We start from the raw sequence: 8,846 nt of genomic DNA, 5'->3' as shown, positions 1-8,846 counted from the left end.
AATTGAATTTCAGATAAGTAGGGGAATCTTGCACTCGTTTCTCTTTACCCTACAATCTGTTCCACTGAAGCATGCTGTTAAGTCAGTCATGAACAAAGACCATCATTACACCCTTAGGCTTCGACGCATCAACTAATGTGGTTTAGCAATATCATGTAAAAATTCAGTTTAGCTTCTTGACTTCTTAGATCTAAGTTATTTCAATAAAGATAAAGGTCATTTAAAATTTCATCAAGCAACTTAAAACATATGTTTAATGGGAAGGAAAATATATCCATATGAATTTATAATGCATAAAAGGTCATTTTTCTTTATTTTATTATGGGGGACCCTTTATCTAAAGACAAAGGGCTTCTCTGCTGCATATATATTTTATTGCATCATCACAGCTGGCACTGCTTATGCCCTTTGTAAACATGAAGGCACATGTTCCATTTCCTTCAATTTTGAACCTGGAACAAAATAAGAAGATTAATTATTTACTGAACCTCATGAAACATAACTAAGCACAGCCTAAAATATGTAACTTTGGTGACCATGTTTCAAAATGTGCAATGAAAAAAGAGTAGAGAGAGTGCAATGAACTGCTTGTCTCCTCTTCATCACCTCAAGAAGATGGTGGGGGAAGAAACAAACACCAAGGAACTTCGCTGCCATAACAACAAAGAATTCTGGAACTTAATATGGTTTTACAATGTAGTAAACATTGCAAATCACTTTAAAAAACTGATCTATCTTAAGGCTGAAGTAGATGTTCAATTATCCATTTTATGAAACCAGTAGCATAGTAATACTGGAATATGTTTTCTTTACTTGATGGACTATGAAAAATGTAAATAATCATAAAATATCTAGAAAATATTTTCTAAATTTCTATTTTAGGTCATATGAAACATATGCAATTGAAAATTCAAAATGAGGAAAAGACAAAGAATGTTGAGTTATGATGGATTTCTAGTTCTATGGCAATTAAAATGCTTTTAGCAACTTCATTTTCTGGTGAACTTTGTATCACTCACTGGTGTACACTTTTCTTTTAGGGTACCTTCAAACTTTTATCCTGTTTATTTCCAAAATATATGTCTATTTCTGTGCCTAGGCATATCCTAGTGCCAATTGTTATGGGCTTAATTATGTCCTTTCCAAATTCATATGTTTAAGACCTAACCCCCTAGTAGCTCAATCATATTAAGAGATGAAGTGTTTAGGGAGGTGATTAAGTTAAAATGAGATCTCTAGAGCTCTAATCCAACATTACTGGTGTCCTCATAAAAAGAAATTTGGATGAAATAGGCATGTACAAAGAGGGAGGACCATGTGAAGACACAGAGGGAGAAGATGACTATCTACAAGACAAGGAGAGAGGCCTCAGAAGAAATAAACCCACCTGAAACCCTGATCTGGGATTTCTAGTCTCTAGAACTCTTGTGTACACTGTCTAGTCTACAATATTTGTTACAGTTGCCACAACAACTAATATACCATCTTTACCCAACTTCTAGTTTTTACTTCTTCCTCATCTTTAAGTGGGACTGTATATAATATATAATATCATATTAAACTGCCAATATTTTCTCTCTAGAAAATACTATAAGTATTAAGTTTGGTAGGCCGAAAGTTCAATTTATGTCATACTTTTTCTTATATTTTTCAAAGTTGGCTATATTATTATCCTCAAATCATTGTGTGTGTATCAAACAATGATAACAGAAATTTTTCTGTTATTAGAAAATCCTGCTATTTATCATGTCATATGCTTCATATAGTATCTAGCACAAAATGCCACAAAACTAGTACAGTTCCTATTTATAGTAGGTGCTAAATAAATCGCAGCTAGAGGTTCCCTCCATGGGACCTCAATATTCTTTCTTTTGCCTTCTTCTTTCTGAAGTTGAAAAAGTTACATGTTTTAAAAACAAAAAAGGAGGCAAGAAGTATAATTAAGTTCTCCAAGCTAAGGAACATAGAAAAGTTTGAAAATGTTAAATAAAGGTCATCTAGAGCATATGTTTTCTCTCTCTCACTCAACCTCTTCCATTTCAGGACACCATTTTCATTTTCAGTGTGGAAAGTGTAGGCTTGAGTATACTCTCTCGGACTCCCCTATCAATGGTAGTCCACAGCAACAGCAAACAAACAAACAGAAGCAAGTCCTCAAGTGGAAAGAGGCAAGGATCAAATTAGTTTTTGTTTAGTCTTGGATTAAAAGAACACCTGTGGTACACATGTAGTATATACAGTCCAACATACCATATAGAAGGAGATGTTTATATTTGATGCCAAACCCTCACTAAGGGCTATATATTTGTCTGAAGGTTCTCTTGGGCATCTATATATTGACAGTCTTTTTGGGAGATAATGTGGAGGAAACTATAGGGGTAGCTGATTATAGACTTAGAATCTGTACCATGCTTAACACATTTAATAATAAATGTTATTAAGGCTTACCAATTGTTGAATGCATCTTCATTTGCCCACATCCAGGGTGTGCTTGCATTTAGTTTCTTTAGTCCAATCCAATATGAAGAAGGTCCCAGGTAAGGCATCAAAGATTCCTTTTATGAAACACAGGGTACTATAGTGGATATCTCCTAGTTTTTTCATTCTTACTACCTCCAGTGCTATGGCCCTTCTTTGGGCCCATTATTCTCTTGCTAGGGTTATTGCAACAGCCTTCTACCATGGCCCTCTGCTTTCATATTTACCACTCACTAATTCATCACAGTAAAGAAAATGATTCCTTTAAAACTTAGATCATGTTACACTTTTATGTTCTGCAATATATCCCTATTTTACTTAAAGGAAAACCAAAGTATTTACTATAGCCTCCAAGATCCTAACCATCTGCATCCCTCACTTGCTCTCTCATTCTAGGCACATAGGCTGTTTTTTTTTTTTTTCTATTCCTTAAATATTCCAGGCATATACCTACCTTACGGTCCATCTTCTACATGTTTCTTCTTCCTGGGAAGCTAATCCCCCAGATATTCATTCCTCAGACTAACTCTCTTTTCCACTTTACAGTTTTGCTTAGTATCATTATCTCAATGAGAAAAGATTATCTAGCTTGCAGCCTACCCACTTAGAGACTCAATATCACTTATGTATCTCTATATCATACATATATTTTATTTATGTATATAAATATGCATATATACTTATATCAAAATTTATTAACTTCTCATATACTATATAATTTATATATATTTATTATGATTATTTTTCATTCCTTGTCTCTTCCTTTGGGATGCAAGCTTCATAAAGGCAAAATCTTTGTTTTGTTGACTGATAGATCACACCTTTGAAGTATACCTGTCATAGAATAGCTACTTAATAAATTAAATGAGATTTATATTGCAAAGGAGAAATCTAACCACTTCATTCTTGGAGTTGAATATGGCCAGAGATCCACGATAGGCTATGCAGTTTGCTTGGCCATCTATCCAAGTTTTTTCATATTCAGATTGAAAGAAGCAATTATTACGGATTTTGTTCCAGCCTTTTGGACATATAGTTTCATCCTCAGAGCATGTATTGTCTTCAAATATCTTTGGATTTTTAACTAAAATTAACACAGTGGTGGAAAAAAATGAAGAAGTGTAAGAGAAAGGATGAGTCTTAACCTTCAGAATAAAAGATATATTTCAGATTGAGGAAATATATTTTACTTCCATATTCAATTTAAATTATTTAACTTCAAAAGTCAACTCAGAAGAAGAAAAGATCAAGAACATAGCATGAAAGAAATCAACATTGAAGAATGCAGGTGTATGCATTATTTAAGATAGCAATAGTGGACAAACAAACAAACTCAATCATCTCTAGCCAGTTTCTGCCATTTATTTATAATACTGGGATTTTCTCTATTCATTTATTTCTTTTCCTATAATTTGCTGAAGTGCCTGGGACATGTCTCAATGTACATAAACCAATTGTCTATACACGTAACATTAGAGGACTGGCTTCCTATTGCTGGCTTAATTGAGACTAGATTGTCTTTCAAGAACAGCTTCTCCCCCCCACCCCCCCAAAAAAGAATAGCTTTCCCTCAGAAGTTCAGGTTGTTGCTTTTTTTTTTTTTAAAGATTTTATTTATTCATTCATGAGAGACACACACAAAGAGAGGCAGAGACACAGGCAGAGGGAGAAGCAGGCTCCATGCAGGGAGCCCGACGTGGGACTCGATCCCGGGACTCCAGGATCACGCCCTGGGCCGAAGGCGGCGCTAAACCGCTGAGCCACCCGGGCTGCCCTGTTGCTTTGTTTTTAAACACAAAACAATGCAAGGAAAAATGTTTGGAATTTTACTACCTTTCTACTATCCACTTTTTATTTTCCAACTTACTGCATGCAACTAGTTAGATGAAGTTACTTGGTAAGGTATAGCCCTGAGAAAAACAAGGCTCACCAAAAGGACACCTCTTCACAGTTGAAATAAATTACTGCTTCATAGTCAAGCCTATGAATAAGAGAATTTTCAAACAAGACAAGAAACCAGCAGTGTAGGACAATTCATATGAGCCCTGGTATTAAAGCCAAGTGGAAAAATCGGGTCACCAAAATTACCTGTAAGTATCAAGTTCAAAATGATTTTAAAGTTTCAAGTTTAAATAAATAGCTAATATAGTACAAACTCAAGTGCTTGGTTCAGAACCTGGGTTACCAGAAAACTCAAGTTTTGTCATTCATTCACTAATTCATTCATTCATCAACTACCAGTTGAGCTTCTATCATGTACCAGATATTTCTGTATGTCTAGGAATACAACAGTGTACATAACATACAAAAAATCCTTGCTTTTATGGGACTCACATATCTACTAAATTATATAGTTTGCTATAAAATATATTAGAGCAAAGGAGGTTAGGATTACTGGTGGAAAGAATTGCAATTTTAATGCAGTCATCAGAATAGGATTTAACCAGAGGGTAATTTTACTAAACACTTGAAGGAGGTAGGCTAACGAGGGATATGCATGTATAGGGGAAGATCATCCCCAGCAAAGAGAAGAAACTGTACAAAGGCCAAGGTGAAATGCCTGGCTTTTCACAAAATTGTGAGGATGCTTGTATGACTGAAGAAGACTGAGTGAAGGGAAAAGTAATAGGGGATAAAATCACAAAGGTAATTGGGTGAGTGAATCCAACAGAGTCTTGTGGACCGCTGGCAAGATTTTGACATTATGCCAAGGAATGAAAAACTATTGCAGTATTTTAAGCATGTCTGATTTGGTTTTGAAAATTTGTTTAAAATATATTTTGATACATGGTAAAATGTTAACCTAAAATTGTCAGGAGGCAATAATTAAGCAAAAACATTTTTTTTAAAGCAAAGAATTGCAATTCAGGGTATATAGATTTGAGTTGCAATCCAAATAGCATCTGACTAGGGAGCAAAAGTCAGGGGATTTTAAAAACAAAAAAAGGAATGTTTGTATATATTGTTTACAAAGAATTTTAATTGGTGCTGGTAGCAGAAAACTACTCTTGGCTAAGCATAATTGGTGGCTAAAGCTTTCAATGAGCAGAAGTCTATAACTGTAGCAAGTTGCAGGAGTTTTTGCAGAGTCCTTGGAATATTTGGGGTTAGGCCCAGCTCAAAAGTTCAGGAGGACATATGTAAAGGCCCACCTTCTTAATGACCTCCTGGATACATTTAAAAACACCTTGACATAAAAGATTCCATTTTATTTTACTTTTCACACTGGGTTAAATAAAAAATGCAATGAAAAATATTTTCATTTGCGTTTTACTTTTTCAGTGCAGCTTCTAAAATATAAATTACATTTGTGGCTCACATTTTTTCATGGGACAACTTTGCTATAAGAGGTAAAGGGCAGAAGAAGGAAGAACATTTAGAAAAGAAGATGTTGGTACAAGATGGTAATAGCAGAAGTAGTGAAAAGTACACAAATTCTATTATATTTTGAAAGACCAGGAAGAATTTGCTGATTATTTGGGGGAATATGGGAGGGAGGAAAAAAAAAGAGTCAAATACGACTATAAGGTTTGTTTAAAAATTAGAAAGACAAAGTTGCTATTTTTTGAAATAAGGAAGATCACAGATAGAAGGGGTCGTGTGAGAGAGAGACAGACTAAGATTTTAGCTGGGACAATGTTAAGTGAGAAGTTTATTAAACAGTCCACTCGGTGGATTTAAAAACTTGGAATCCAGAGAAGAGACCCAGATTGGAGATATGTATTTGGGGGTCATAAGAATTTATGTGACTAAGTTGTAAGTATGGTTCAGATTGCCAAAGGCGCAAACGTAGATAAAGAAGGGAACTGTTCAGAGACTGAGCCCCAGGGCACCCCAAAATTAAGATGTCAGGGATAAATGAAAGAATAAGCAAATGAAAACTGGGAGAAGCAATAAGTTAAGAAGAAAGAAAACCATGGGAGAATGGTGTCTTGGAAGACAAATGAATAAATTATTTCCAGGAGGAGAGACTGCCGGATGCTGCAAAGAAGTCAAGTAAGAGGAAAACTGAGAATCGAATGTATTTAGCAATGCAGAAGTTGCCAATGAGCTTGAAAGACAAATTCAGCAGAAGAAAAAGGAAGTGGAGCCTGACCAGGGTAAATTTAACAGAAAACGGGAAGACAGAAATTAGAATTTAGCAAAAATTTTTTTCAAGGAGGTTGCCGTAACAGAAGGAAAAAGAAAGAAATTGGTAGCTAAAGAGTGAAGACTAATGAATTTTTTTAAGGTAGGAGAGAGAGATATCACCATAATGTATCCCCATTGCTGATGGGGATGTTGCAGCTGTGGGTGGAAAAGCTATAATGTAGGAGAGAGAGAGGAATAGTATAATCATATAGCTGATTGGGTGAGAAGCTATAGAAACTAGTGTAGAACATGAATGCTCACTCTACAGTACCAAGATTCTAGACAGAGTATATGGGTAGGGATAGAGGTAAGAAAGTAGTCATGGTCATGAGAGAATTTGGAAGTTTTCTTATAATTTCTATAATAATTATAATTTATGAGGTAAAATGGAAAGCAAAAATATAGACTTGAGAGTGAAGATGAGGAAAGGGCCATTAAAGGTCTGGAAAAAAAGAAGAAAGTATAAACTAATTATCTATGGACGTAAGATAATTAATGCTGTAAGGGAAAGGTGATACAACTGCTAATCCTCACCCACTTCTTTTGAACTCTATCACATTTACACTTGATATGATTCTGACACTCATGTTCTTTCTCTCATCTAAGGCATTCTCTCATAAATGCCTGCTTGACTTTAAGGTTCAGGACGAATACCTTTTTTCTTCCCAAAGTCTTGCTTGACTACCAAAAGCAGACTTATAATATCCTCTTCTTCTTCATATTGAACAGTCTTCTATTTAGCAATTATTTTATTGTTAGTATTTGCTTACATGGTTGTTTCTTCCACCAAAGATTAATTCCTTTCAGTCCAAAATCCCTCCTTATTTTTTAAAAAATTTTGGTGGCATCATTTCCTGGTACTATGCCTAAAGTTCAATAGATATAACAGAGTAATCTTTCTATAGGGCATCTGGTAGAGTATGTGACTCTTCATCTGAGGGTTGGGAATTGGAGCCCCACATTGGGGTGTAGAGATAGCTTTAATAAATAGATAAATACACTTAAGAAAATTATAATCTTTATAGAAGGCAAAGCAGATGACTAGGTTAGAAAAGCAATTAGATGCTCTGGCTGGGAGAATGCTTTCTGATTCCAATTGTTCAATGTTAGGGAAGAAGAGGCTAGTCAGTGGTATCAGACTGAAGCAATGATAATACAGGTTACATATTTTTATCAGAAATTGTTTACTTACATTTTCTAGGAAATCCTAACATTGCCCAAAGAAGAAAAACAATGCCTCCACATATCATACTTGACATGACTAGCATTTTCTTCGTTATTATACCTAAGGAAGATTCATGTCATTGTTTATATTCTAGAGAAAAGCAACAAGCAAGGAAACAGAAAACTCAAGTAAAATTTACCTTTTTCTCTATCTTCTATATGTGCTACTCTTCACAATACAGCAATTAATATCAGAAAAGTGAGAAAGGGTTTTCAGAGCTAACTTCTCAGCAGCAAGTCTCAAAAGTGCTTTGGCTGAACTTTTTAGAGCCATTTCTGATAACTACTTTACTTACTCAATCTTCTTGCCTTGGATCCAGAACAGAAAACCAAACTTCATCCTGGTATTTTTTATTGCTGCCTCTTCCAAGGGGGAAAAATCAGGTGGAGAGGGGTGGATCCATTATTTCTTTGAAGTCTTTTTTTTCATTAATGAAATGATGGCCCTTTTTATTTAAAGGCCAGATTATGAACAATCAAAAACAAAACTAAGAACACAAGCTGGGAATCAAGAAAAGAAGCTAGGATAATCATGGGAGGCTCAGTTCTTACGCCCGAGGGCAAGATCTGTGGCCCCCCTTACCTGGCCTCTTGACCTCCTGCTCCACAACCTCCACCCCATCCGTATTTTCAATCGCTTCGCCTTCCATCTCCAAGGCTCATGGAAAAGGCTGTTCGGCTAGGAGGCTGGAACAGTAACGGCTAAGCACCAACTGCTACCCCTTTACCGGGGGCGTGGGCTCAACAGCCTGGGATTGGCTGGACCGCCGAGAGGACTCTGAGAATTCAGTCTCTGATTAGCTCCTTACCTCCCACCTGCTAGCAGGAAGAGTCCCATACTCCTCATTTGGGGCGCCTTTATATAGTCTCCCTAAAAATCGCAAATAAAGAGAGTTTTACAACATATTGTAACCTGTGCATGTTTGCCAGAACCACAAGGTGACTTTTCTCTTCTCCCGACTTTTTAAAATACATTTTTTTCTATTCTTCCTAATTTTTAAGTTCTAAGTTTA

The 8,846-nt window shown here is 35.7% G+C and overlaps 1 long non-coding RNA gene across 1 annotated transcript; it reads right to left on the bottom strand.

Annotated features, from left to right (window-relative positions):
- Positions 1-219: 219 nt before the first annotated feature.
- Positions 220-8,531, bottom strand: LOC112917292 (uncharacterized). Its single transcript, XR_003234456.2, has 3 exons — positions 8,130-8,531; positions 2,449-2,555; positions 220-452 (listed from the first exon to the last, which is right to left on the bottom strand). It is a non-coding gene; the product is annotated as an uncharacterized lncRNA (long non-coding RNA).
- Positions 8,532-8,846: the final 315 nt, after the last annotated feature.

The sequence above is a fragment of the Vulpes vulpes genome, chromosome 8, assembly GCF_048418805.1.
Source record: "Vulpes vulpes isolate BD-2025 chromosome 8, VulVul3, whole genome shotgun sequence".
Taxonomy (NCBI): domain Eukaryota; kingdom Metazoa; phylum Chordata; class Mammalia; order Carnivora; family Canidae; genus Vulpes; species Vulpes vulpes.
This window is presented reverse-complemented; position numbering and strand designations above follow the sequence as displayed.